Here is a 13,222-nt window from a genome sequence, read left to right on the forward strand (position 1 = left end):
TTGAACTGCAAGAGAACACAGTCCAGCGGAGATGGATCAGAGGCAAATAATTTAAGGTCGTCTGCATAAAGCAAATATGGCCAGGTGAGGATGGAGGTGAAGTTATTGATAAAAAACAGGAAGAGTAGTGGGCCAAGTATAGAGCCTTGTGGAATTCGGAGCAGTCTGCAGTTAGAAGAGGCGTAGAGGGTGGAGTGGTCGAGGAAGGAAACACAGGAGTTGGCAGTGGAGTCAGCAAAACTAATGGAAGAAGGGAGAGATTGAGTGGGATTACAAGAATAGCGAGTGTGAGACCAAAAGGGTTTCAAGTTACCGCGGCCAAGGGCGGCTTCGACGCTCAATAAGAACTTTTTATGCGTTTTCTTAATTATAGACTTCACAGTGGAGTACATAGCCTTAAAGTGAGCAAGGTCGACATCATTCTTGGGAGCGGCAGAGCAACTGTTCATAAACGAAGAAAGTAGAAGGGAAGAATGGGAGAGGTTGTTGGAAGGAATTGGAAGGCTAGTATGGTTAAGCTAGTGGAGCACGGGGAGGTTAAAATCTCCGCAAAGGAACAAAGGGAGGGAAGGGAATCTGACAGTAAGGACTTCAGACAAACTGTCACATGATTCTTCATACAGGTCAGAAGAGCAAGAACAAGTTGTTGAAGGAAATGGAAGGCTAAGATGATTAGGTCAGTGGAGCGACGGACGGTTAAAATCTCCGCAAAGGAAGAAAGGAGGGGAATCTGATAGTAAAGAGTTCAGACAAAATGTCAAACGATTTTTCATTCAGGTGAAAAGAGCAAGCACAGGGGACGTATACACAAGATACAATGGACGCGAGGAAGTTGGGCGGAAAGATATGAAGGGCAAAACAGTCAAAGGAAGGAGGAGGAGAAGGCGGGGAGTGTCTCTTTTATTGCAATTAGGACCCCACCGTCAGTAGACTTGCGTCTCGATTCTTGTCACAACGGAAAGTGGAGTGATCGGAGTTTAATATGGCCGTACAGATAGCTTTCGGAGATACAAATGGCATGGTGTTGCTAACCCCTAACATTCTGATAAAACAAACGGACAGTAAACATGGATTCAGTTATACTGCTCGGCGGATCAGGCGGCTTGATGAATACACCTTTACACCGGAAAGAAGGGTTGCCCAGGACATCAAATTCACACCGCACCGTGTTGTTGTCTTTTGTCAGTTTGACGCAGGACAGGGGAGAAAGTAAACCAACTTTATGTACTCCAGCACATCGTCCTTAGGAGTTGCGAACGCTAGCGTGTAGATAGAAAGCTGTTTAGCCAGGGCCCCCTTTTATGGGTGGATGAAGTGCCAGCGATATAGAAGCGGCGGAAGTGAAGCGTCGTTGGCGACGGGAATGATGTCAAAAAGTTGCCCATTAGGTTTTGGTCCTTTTCGTTGCAAAGAAGATAGAGCTCGATCAGTGGGGGTGCCCTGAACTGATAGTTCCGTTCTTCCTCTCCCCCCGTTGGTGAAAGGAATTCCCTGATTTGACGGTTTCGTAAGGCGAGAGGGGGAGGGGAGAGTTCGGGGATTAGCCCGAAGGAATGTGAAAAAAGGGTACCAGGCTACCTCTCTGACGATGGCGAGGTGTTTTGTTGGTAGCCCGACGACGTACCTTTGTGGGAGTCCAACACTCTGTGCGTAAATGCATTCACTTACCCCACCCCAAAAAACGAAAAAAAACTGGGTAAGGAGGGAAAATACTATCATAACTATTCGAAGCTTGGAGTAGACTATAATATTTTTTTGAATTTCGAACAAATTTTTTCACAGTAATGTTTCTGATTTAGGAGAAACAGTCCGTGCTATTCATCGGCTAAAAAATCATAAGTCGCCAGGAGCCGATGGAATTACAGCCGAATTGGTTAAATATGGAGGCGACCAGTTACACCAAGTGGTTCATCAACTTGTGCTCAAGGTATGGGACAGCGAATCAATGCTTGACGATTGGCAACGAGGCATAATCTGTCTCATACATAAAAAGGGAGATATCACACAGTGCAGCAATTATAGAGGTATCACGTTGCTGAGTACCATCTATAAGATATTCTCCACTATCTTGCTAGGCCGGATAGCCCCATATGCCCAGAACATCATTGGCCCATACCAAAGAGGCTCCACTCCAGGCAAATCAGCAACAGATCAGATTTTCTCTCTGCGGCAGGCGATGGAAAAACTGTTGGAATATGGACAACAGTTGCACCATCTGTTCATCGACTTTAAAGCCGCCTATGATAGCATAGCCAGGGTAAAACTGTACACGGCCATGAGAGAATTCGGTATCCCGACGAAATTAATAAGACTGACTAGGCTGACCCTGACCAATGTCCGAGGCCAGATAAAAGCAGCAGGATCACTCTCAAGACCATTCGATATCAACAACGGTCTACGACAAGGGGATGCGCTATCATGCGTCCTCTTTAACCTGGCCCTCGAGAAAGTGATTCGTGATGCTGAGGTAAATGCAAGAGGTACGATCCTCTTCAAGTCCACCCAACTACTGGCTTAAGCTGACAATATCGGCATCATGGGAAGAACGATCCGAGACGTACAAACTGCCTTCATCCAGATCGAGCAGGCGCTGATTGGCGCGAGATCTTGGGCTGCACATCAATGAAGGCAAGACAGAATATATGGTGGCAACGTCAGCACCGAAGACGAATCAACCAACAACATCAAACCGCACTGGTCAAACACGAAGAAGAATAAGGATAGGAGAATACAACTTTGAGACCGTTGACAATTTCGAAAATCACAACCGATAACAACTACGATGTTGAAATCCGCGCACGGTTGTTGTCAGCCAACAGAGCCTATTTCAGCTTACAAAGACTGTTCCGCTCGAAACGTCTCACCATAGGGTCAAAGCTCTTACTGTACAAGACTATGATCTTTCCAGTCCTTATGTATTCCTCGGAAAGTTGGGTTCTTAGCACGAAAAATTGCGAACTCTTGGCCGCGTTCGAGAGAAGAATCCTCCGAAGAATTTTTGGCCCTCTACATGAGGATGGACGATTCCGTAGCCTACATAACGACGAAATTTATGAGCGATACCATGACCGTCCGGTTGTGGATTAAATCCGGCTCAATAGGTTCCGGTGGACGGGTCACTTAATCCGTATGGATGAGGATGATCCCACCCGGAAAGTCTATAAGGGCAATATCTATGGTAGAAAAAGAAGACGAGGCAGACCCTGCCTAAGATGGAGCGATGGCGTAGGTCAGGACGCCAGACAGCTTTTAGGGATATCAAATTGGTGGACCTCGGCGCAAAACCGGGATGTTTGGAGTTCCTTATTAAGGCAGGCCTAGACCAGATACCGGTTGTTGCGCCGTTGATGATGATGACTAATTGAGACCTTTCATTTGGTAACTCATATGGCCACATTCTGTGAAAAAGAATTTATATCCCTTTACTGCAATACGTCGGTGGCGGATTACCTGGCCTGCATAAAACACTACAAGTAGTCGGGAGAAAGAGGTATTTAAAAGGAGTACATCACTCCCGAGGATGCCTGTTCCAAAAACATGGAAAGATGCTTCAGAAACTGGTCATTCATTAGCCTATAGTGGGGTGACTACACCTCGTCGGAAGATGTCGCAGGATCTAGTGTTTTATCCCTATAGGGGAAGGTCGACGATCTTGCGATCTCCCCCGAAGATAACGATGGTGAAAGAAGGAAGTCAGGAAAGCTCTTAGAAGGCTAATAAATACGGAAGTGTCCAGTGGGAAAACCAAGCGAAGGAGCAGAATACGGACGAATTATCTTTTACCTTACTTGGCGAAAAAATAGTTGTCCGAATTCATAAAATACAAACACAATGTGCACCAGCCCATCAAAAACATGTTTCAAGCCATTCATGCCCTATACAATAGTAGCAAGGACGAAAAAAATGCCTCGAGGAAAGCAAGCATTATTCAGACAACACAAATGACACCCCCTCAAAATACAAAGGGCGGTACGCTTGGAATCAGATAGGATCCTCGCAGAATGCGAAAGGGCATAAAGGCCTCTCATCAGCAAAGGGGAAGGCAAACAAGTGACGAAACTTGTGTAAACAGTGGCACCGGATTTAATCCGCCCCCCCCCCCCCCTCCCCCCCAAAGGAATCAAGGAAGCATGGACCAAGGTTGACCGAAAAGAAAGTGCTTCACATAAAAGTAAGTAGGCCGAATCATATCCAAAAACTGATATGACATATGCTGATATCCTCAAGAAGGTCAAATCCGATCCGGAGCTGATGAACTTTGGAGAAAGCGTCAGCCGAATCAAATGCTTCCAAAAAGGAGACTTGATGCTGGAGTTGAAGAGGTTTCCGGGCAAAACGGCTGAAAAATTTCTCGGCAAGGTGCAGAAGTCCTTAGGGGAAGAGGAGCAAGTACGGGCCAGAAAGCAGGAGATTGTGATACAATGTAAAGAAATTGCTGAAATCACAACCAAGGAGGATATCTACGAGGCCTTAGAAAAGCAGGTCGGACCGCTTGGTTTACAAGATTCCGCAATCAGAGGTAGGAAGGCATAAGGAAGCACCCAAACGGCAATTATAACCTTACCGATTGAAGCAGCGTTTAAACTGCTGGCGGCTGGCAAAGTAAAAATAGGTTGGGTCGTTTGCCGACTCGTGGAGCAGGTGTCCCTTAAGCGCTGCACTAGATGCCTTGAATTTGGCTACATAGTGACAGTGACAAGTAAAAAATATGCAGAAAATGTGGAGGAGAAGGTCATATGTTCAGGGAGTGGATGGCTGAGGTCGGATGTATGCTTTGCAAGGGGAAAAAAGGCGTCGATTGTTAGTACGTTGAAGGCAGCAGCAGATGCCCAGTGTTTAGGAGAGGTTTGCATGCAGTAAAGAAATGAAGTTTGGGGTTCGGTGACATAGGCTTATAACCCGCTATCCACTAAAAAACCAACCACCATGTACAGGGACGTGCAAACGAATAAATGACTACGCTCTTGGACCCTGGAATGTTATTCCATTGAACAAAACTGTAAAAGCTTATGGTTCTAGCATAAAGTATATATAAAGTGGTAAAGAGTCTGAGGTGTCCATATCGACCCAAGGCCGCTCTTTGTAAAAACAAAACTGGACTATAGTTGGGGGCACGTGGGAGATGGGCGTCTTATTTCAAAGAACACCTCAACTCCTACCATGCATAAATGGACTACTGTATCGCCAACATTGAAAGAAATAGAGTCAACCACTTAATGTCACAAAATGAACAAGGAGCCGGGCCTAGATGGTATCCTCCCTGAGCTCTCAAAATCAGGTGGTCTATGACCATGAAAGCTAAACATGGATCTTAACATAAATTTTCGAAAAACTGGTCAACACTTTTGAGAGGTCTCGAACAGAGTAACAGGAGGGAAATAAGAGGGCGATCAAAGGCGAATAGGATAAATTGTATCAAATATTTTACGACTCAGAAGTCTCTAATATAGCGAAACTTCAGAAGCTGCAATGGGCTGGCCAGGTTCATCGTATTGACACTCAGATACCTAAAAGGGTATTCGAAGGGAGAACAGAAGGACGAGCCAACCCTGAAAGCGCTGGACAGATCCTGTTGACGAAAACAACGCATCTTTGCTCGGATTTCGAAATTAGAGGATGCAATCAGTGGATCAAGATGGTTGGAGCAAAGATATTCTGAAGGCCAAGGTTCCAAATGGGCTCTAAACCTTTGACGACGATGACGACTCAGAGAAATACCCTCATTTGATATCTCTTTCAACATTTTGCAGCAGCGATGACGGCTTTACGGTTTCTTACCAGGGCAGAGACAAATATTCAGGTGCTGCCTAATCTCTGCCCTGGGAACAGCCTTGTAAGTGTTAAATTTGCCCGACTGTATCCTTCCAAACCTCTTGAGGAAAACATCATAATAGGAATGATTAGTCTGAAGACGAGTAAGTATTTTTTTTCGGAAGCTGTAAGTGTACGTGAGGTTTTCGGTTTAATTATAGGTATAGGTAGGAGTTGTGTGAATATTGGAGAAAAAGAGTGTTTTGATCCGTGTCAGAAAGTCCTCTTTTCATTCTGCAAATCAGTGTTCCTGGATTGTTTTAACAAAGTCCCTAGGGGAGGGTTCGACCATTCTGATAGGTCCAGACCCCAGAGCCTTACGAGCCTCAAACATGAGCGTTCGTTTAGTAGGTTTCCCGCATGGGTCGGGCACCATAGAATTTTCAGAGACTTATAAAGAGGGCGGAAGTAAGGGCATGAATTTTATCCACTAGGTGATGTGACAGTGCAGATTGTTCGAGTAGTTTACAAGTTTGGAGAGAGTCTGTAATGATAACACCTTTCTTGGCACTCATTCTGAAGGCCACATTGATGGCCTGAAAGAAATAAAAAAGTTGAGCGACTAAGACCCTATGTACTTTTAAGGAAAAACGTGAGACATGCGTCTCCTCAGGACCAACTAAAGCACAGGCAGACCCATCTGGAATGAGAGCAGCGTCCGACATAAGGACAAGAAAAGCTCTTGATTTGAGGCCCTCCACTGCCCTACTATATGCAGCCGTCACACGAGCTCTGGTACAATTGCCACCCAAATCATAGGAAAGGATAACCTTAAGCTTATTAGAAGTTGTGGAAACAACATTGAGAATTACAGTATCGAACAAGCTTTGGAAAGACTTATAAATCGAGGACAGACTATTGTCAGCATCTTGGTTTTGTACCGCCAATTGATAGGTTTTAGGATTCCTTTTCTTTAATTTAAGAAATTCCTTGCTCGCCAGAAAAGGCCTTCTGAAACCGAGTAGTGGCTCTTTAGCCAGCGCAAAGATCTGGTGTAAAGGGCGGTTCTGGTCAGCTCCAGGTATCTTCCCAAGGTTCAAGGAGATATTGAGTTGAGTTGGTTTTCAAAGTACTTTGGGAGGTTCATGGTGAAAGTGGCAGCATATTCTATAATGGGCCTTACCAAAGGTCTATAGAGATTAACAGCTTTTTGGGGTGAGAAATCCCAAGAAAACCCGGTTGAAAAATTAATTAACCTACCAGCCTTGAGGATTTTAGGAATGATAGAGTTCAAATAGTACCTTGCAGAGCACGTCCTCGTTAATTCCCTATCTAAAAAGGTGATGGATTTTAGGCCCAATCTACGGGATTCAGCGATGAACGCATTCATTTGTATTTGAAAACATTTGGAGGCCGAATTTCAGTCATTTTCAGTGGCCAATATGAGAAAATCGTTGCATTAGGGAAGATTTTACTTGCACACAGTCTAGGCTTAGATGAAGGTGTCTATTGGACATTATCCTTGTTACTTATAGAACAATCTCAGCAGGAAAAAGGAACTTTGGCATTGTGTCACTCGGCGTCGCCAGATCAAATTTCTCATAGACGTTCTTCACATCAAACGCCACAGCTGTTGTCCTTTCCTTTTGACGATCAAGATGTACAATAAGACTACAATGATGCAGGAGAATGTGGATTTACGTGCAGAATAGGCATAACCGTTTCGAGGAGAATATTATATTCTTCAATGAATTTCTTGATTCGAACTTTTGAATTAAGCAGTTTAACAAATACATTCATGAGAGCAATTTGGAGGTAACCAGTCAAAAGTTCGGGGTCCTTCTGGGTTTTGGGGATGTGGACCACCCTAATAATAGATCAGTCCTCGGGAGGACTTAAATTGCACTAGATAAGATTTAGACCCTGCAAAAAAGCAGAGAACGATTTCGACGCTTACCACTGTATATACTGGTGAGTAACATTGTCTGGATTAGGGGCAGGGACTCTCTTGTGTTAGTCAGGACAAGAGGACAGTCATTAGCTCTTCTTCAAAGAAAGACTTAGAAATTGTGGGATATATAAGGTAGTCAGGCAGGAAGGCCTAGCCAGAAATTCAAGATATTCAAGGTTTCTCCTTGGATCCCAGCACGGAGATTTGTCATTAAGGTAGTTACGGAAACCCTTCATGGATTATCAGAAAGATTTTATATCTTTTGTCACAGTCAGGACGGTCCAAATATCAGGCCATCGCTTCCTCCTCGCATCCGCGTTTAGCGTCCTCAAAAAGGAGAAAATTTTTAGTGTTTGATCTGGCCCTGAATTGCTTATAAGCGATTTGTTTCCTTTTGAAGAACCAGGGGGAACCACCAAGTCTTGGGCTGACTTTTGTTGTTTGAAATAGGTCTAGTTGAGAAAGCTATTATACGTTTCTTTATGTTAGTTAAAGTGGGCATATCTGCTTGTAGGCTTATATTGCTGATATGAACCTTTAACCTATTGGTATCAATTTTAAATTTTGGAACTTTTGGAAATGCAAATGAGAGTGTGGTGGCTGTTGATATTGCATCCATGATTGCATTGACTAACGAAATTAGCACGAGTAATGTCTTAAACTGAACCCAATTGGTTGAGCATAGACCGTGGTTTGAGTTGAAGATAGCTTTCTCCAAACTCCCTTTGTCATCACTGAGGTAGTTTCCATGATTTTTGGGGATATGACATTTAAATCCCCAGTGATGAGGACATTGTTATATCTCTCACAGAAGGAGAGAATTCTACTGAAGGCCATATAGAACTCCCTGTTAGAGATCCTGGGATGGAAGTAGACTGAAACAATAACGAAATTAGCCGTGAGTCTTAGCTAGGACAATATCATGATCTGAAACATAGTTTATTTGTCTGTATCTGGAACGCCAAAATAACGTCACCGCAGCTGTCCTCCCTAAACTGGGCTATTAGATTAAACCCAGAAATAAAGTTTGAGAGGGGGGTAAGGAAATAATTGTGTAGGTTGCAGTAGGTGCAGTTCGCTTAAAATTCGACATTCGATTTTGGCCCTTAGGCTCTGGACATTATACTGAAGCATTTCCACCAATACTACAAAGTGAGATTAGGTGGTCACTTTCTAAATCCACTTGATTGAGCATCTTCGTGTTGTCAGAAACCCTACTCTTGAGTTCCTTATCATCAAATCTAATTGCTGTTTCTTTGAGCACTATCAAAAGTTTACTCATTTCTCTCTGGTACTTCGTTACTGCAATATACAAAGGGTTTTCATAAACAGGGGTGGTTGGTTTGAAAACTTCTGAGGGGTGGTTTTGGGAAAGGTAAGTTTAGTAGTGCCAGCCCTTTGTTTCTTAACAAACTGGTCCTGGAGCAATTTTCAGCAGCATAGGTCAGGTAAATCCTTTTCCAAGAAGGTCCCTCTCACCGTGGTCGCGGACAATTTTTCACCCTCGGGATCTCGACTTCTCCATGGTAACCGCTGCGTATTAACAATTTTTACCGGAGAATTAGCATTAACTATAGTTTCCATGTCATAAAAGAGGGAGATCTGAAGAAATAAGTTATTTGGAAAGATATTGAAGAATAAGAAATTTGTTTAAATTTGTTTTTGTAAGAAGTTTAAGGAAAAGTTGATAAAGGAGATAAAACTAAAACTGATTAAATATTTGAGAAAAATAATATTTAAAAACTCAGAACCATTGACAGAACAAGTCGGGAAATTTTCTTTTCACGTTTTCCCATTCGCATATATCTCCAATTCAGAATATTTCTTGAGATATGGCATTTCCTAACTTCAACAATTTGATAATGACATATGTATTTCCAATCTTCAACTCCCCCGTTCATTTGAGTTCAGTTTACATGATGATGACATCATACATGTCTTGTCTGTTACACTTTTTGAGGCACACATTTTGAGCCCTCACTCCCCTATGTTTCACTCGGTATCAAAAATATCATCAGTTTTGAAAAGTACTAATTGAGACCTTTCATTTGATAACTCACATCACCAAAAAAAAATTTCAAGCCCGTTTCACATGTATGAGGAGCCCCCCTCTTAAACAAAGTGCAAAATGATGCCACCCGTTGCATGTAAGTCCTATGCACTTCTACGCATGTGGAGGTGCGCGTGCATTGGGACGTTTACATACAGGTCGGGTAGATGGGAGAAAAACACCCAACCATGGACATAAATGGCTATCGGAAGGACACCCAGAACATGACATCAATATGCAAGAAGAAAGGAGAACAATTTTACGGTGCAGGAACTCGAAGTGGGTAAGAAGGCTCTCGGCCGTCGATATCCCTTGACTGCAGTGCCTCAGCGGCGCATTACTTGGCCACCGTTACATAGAACACTACAAGTAGTCTGGAGAAAGAGGTATTTACAAGGAGTACATCACTCCTGAGAACGCCTGTTCCAAAAACACGGAAAGATGCTTCACAAATTGGTTATTAATTAGCCTATAGTGGGGTGACTACATCTCGTCGGGAGATGTCGCAGGACTTAGTGTTCGATACCTATAGGGAAAGCTCGACGATCCTGCGATCTCCCCTGAAGTTAATGTTAGCGAAAGAAGGAAATCAGGGGAGCTCTCGAAAGGCTAATAAATAGAGAAGTGCCCAGTGGGAAAACCAAGCAGAGGAGCAGTGTCAGAATATGGCGGAAAAATAATAGAGTTGTCCGAATTCATAAAATGCAAACAGAATGTGCACCCGGCCATCAAAAACATGTTCCGACCAATTCGTGTACTGTACAAAAGTGTCAAAAAGGACGAAAAAAATGCCTCGAAGAAAGCAAGCGTTATTCCGGCAACACAAGTGACACCACTAAAAATACAAAGGGTGGCACGCTTGGAATCAAAAAGGCAAAAAGGCCTCTCACAGACAAAGAGGAAGGTAAACAAAGTGACGGAAATTGTGGAAACTGCGGCGCCAGCTCCAATCGACCCAAGGGAGGTAAACCCCCAAAAAGGAACCAATGAAGCATGGATCAAGGTTGGCGGAAAGTAAAGTTCGACACGTTAAAGAAGATTACGGCCGAATTGTTTATTATCTCGAAAAAAGTGACATGACGTATGTCGATATTCTGAAGAAGGTCAAATCCGATAAGGAGCTGATGGACCTTGGAGCGTCAGCCGAATCAGATGCTCACAAAAAGGAGACTTGATGCTGGAGCTGAAGAGGTTTCCGGCCAAAACGGCTGAACATTTCCTCGGCAAGGTGGAGAAGCCGTTAGGGGAAGAAACACAAGTACAGGCCAGAAAGCAGGAGATTGCGACACAATATAAAGACATTGAGACATAACCAACCAACTGGAGCAGCGTTCAAACTGCTGGCGGCTGGTAAAGTAAAAATAGGTTGGGTCGTTTGCCGATTTGTGGAGCAGGTGTTCCTCAAGCGCAGCTTTAGATGCCTTGAATTTGGCCACATAGTGACTGTGACAAGTCAAAATGCAGAAAATGTGAGGGAGAAGGTCATATTTTCAGGGAGTGGAAGGCTGAGGTCGGATGTATGCTTTCCAAAGGGAAAAAGGGCGTCGACTGTCGGCAAATTGAGGGCTGTAGCCGATGCCCAGTGTTTAGGAGAGCTTTGGATGTAGTAAAGAAATGAAGTTTTGGGGTTCGATGACATAGCTATCCACCAAAAAACCAAAAATCATGTACAGAGACGCGCAAAGGAATCAATGACTACGCTCTTGGACCCTGGAATGCTAATTCAACAAACAACAGTAAACAAAGCTGTAAAAGCTTATGGTTCTAGCATAAGGTATGTATAAAGCCACTGTTTGAAAAACAAAACCGGACTGTAGTTGGGGGCACGTCAGAGATGGGCGTCTTATTTCAAAGAACTACTCAACCCCTGCCATGCATAAATGGAATATTCGATCGACATCATTGGAAGAAATAGAGTCAACCATAAAATGTCAAAAAATGAACAAGGAGCCGGGCCCAGATGACATCGTCGCGGAACTCTCAAAATCAGGTGGTCCATGATCATGAAAGCTACCTACAATTTGGTTCACTCCATCTGGAATCAAGAATAGACAGAAAGAAATACCAGAAAAATGCTGAAAATTCAGCATCGACATCCATTAAATTTTCGTTGACTTCAAGCAGGCATATGATAGTATTGTATAAAATAATGCTTCACTTGCGAATTACAGCAAAGCCCTGTCAAAATGACAGTGTCTCCGCGACTTCATTAAACACAGCAAACCGTTGGAGTAAAGATAGGTCGATGCAGAGAAAGGAAAAGGGGAGGATGGGAAATGCTGTGCCGAAAAAACTGTGAAAAGACTTCATATGTGTTGCAGGTTATAGTCTGATTCTAGCCTCCTTAAAGAATTACAGAAGGTCATCAATCATGCAGGGATCTCTGCTCACAAAAATTTGTTTAAGGTTGAAGAACTTATTGTACCATCCACACTTAACCCGAACCCGGGCATAGTCCTTACACCAAAAAATTATGTGTTCATTGGTTTCCCAAACCTTGCAAGTGTTACATTTGTCCAAGTTTTTTCGGAAGCTGTGGGTGTGCGTGAGACTTCTGGTTTAATTATGGGTAGAGTTGTGTGAATGTTGGAGAAAAAAAGTCTTTTGATCCATGATTTTGCCACAAAGTCCTCTTTCCATTTTATAAAGCAGTGTTGCTTGATTATTTTAACAACGTCCCCTGGGGAGGGTTCGACCATTCTGGTAGATCCAGACCCCAGAGCCCTACGAGCCTCAACATGGGCGAGTTCGTTTAGCGGGTACCCCGGGTACCATAGAACTTTGAGTGGCTTAAAAAGCGGTTCGGAATAAGGACATGTTTTTGTGCCACTAGGTGATGCGACAGTGCAGTTTGTTCGAGTAGTTTAAAAGTTTGGAGATAGTCTGTAGTGATAACACTTTTCTCGGCACTCATTCTGAAGGCCACATTGATGCCTCCACCGCCCTGCCGTATGCAGCCGTCACATGAGCTCTGGCACAATTGCCACCCAAGTCATAGGACAGGATAACCTGAAGCTTATTAGAGGTTGTGGGAATAACAATGAGAATTATAGTATCGAATAAGCTTTGGAAAGACTTCGAGGAGAATCGAGGACAGACCATTGTCAGCTTCTGGGTTTTGTACCACTAATTGATAGGTTCTAGGATTCCTTTCCTACAATTTAAGAAGTTCCTTGGCCGCCAGAAAAGGTCTTCTGAAACGGGGTGGTGGCTCTTTAGCCAGCTCAAAGAGCTGGTGTAAGCCTGGTCAGCCCCAGGCAACTTCTCAGGATACGAGTAGATATTAAATTGAGTTTGTTTTCAAAGTACTTTGGAGGATTCATGATGGAAGTTGCGGCATATTCTATAATGGGGCTTATCAAAGATCTATAGAAATTGATAGTTTTTTGGGGTGGGAGACCCCTAAAAACCGGTTTAAAAATTAATCAATTTGCCAGCTTTGAGGGATAGAGTTAAAATGGTCCCTTGCA

The sequence above is a fragment of the Hermetia illucens genome, chromosome 2 (assembly GCF_905115235.1).
Source record: "Hermetia illucens chromosome 2, iHerIll2.2.curated.20191125, whole genome shotgun sequence".
In the NCBI taxonomy this organism is placed as follows: domain Eukaryota; kingdom Metazoa; phylum Arthropoda; class Insecta; order Diptera; family Stratiomyidae; genus Hermetia; species Hermetia illucens.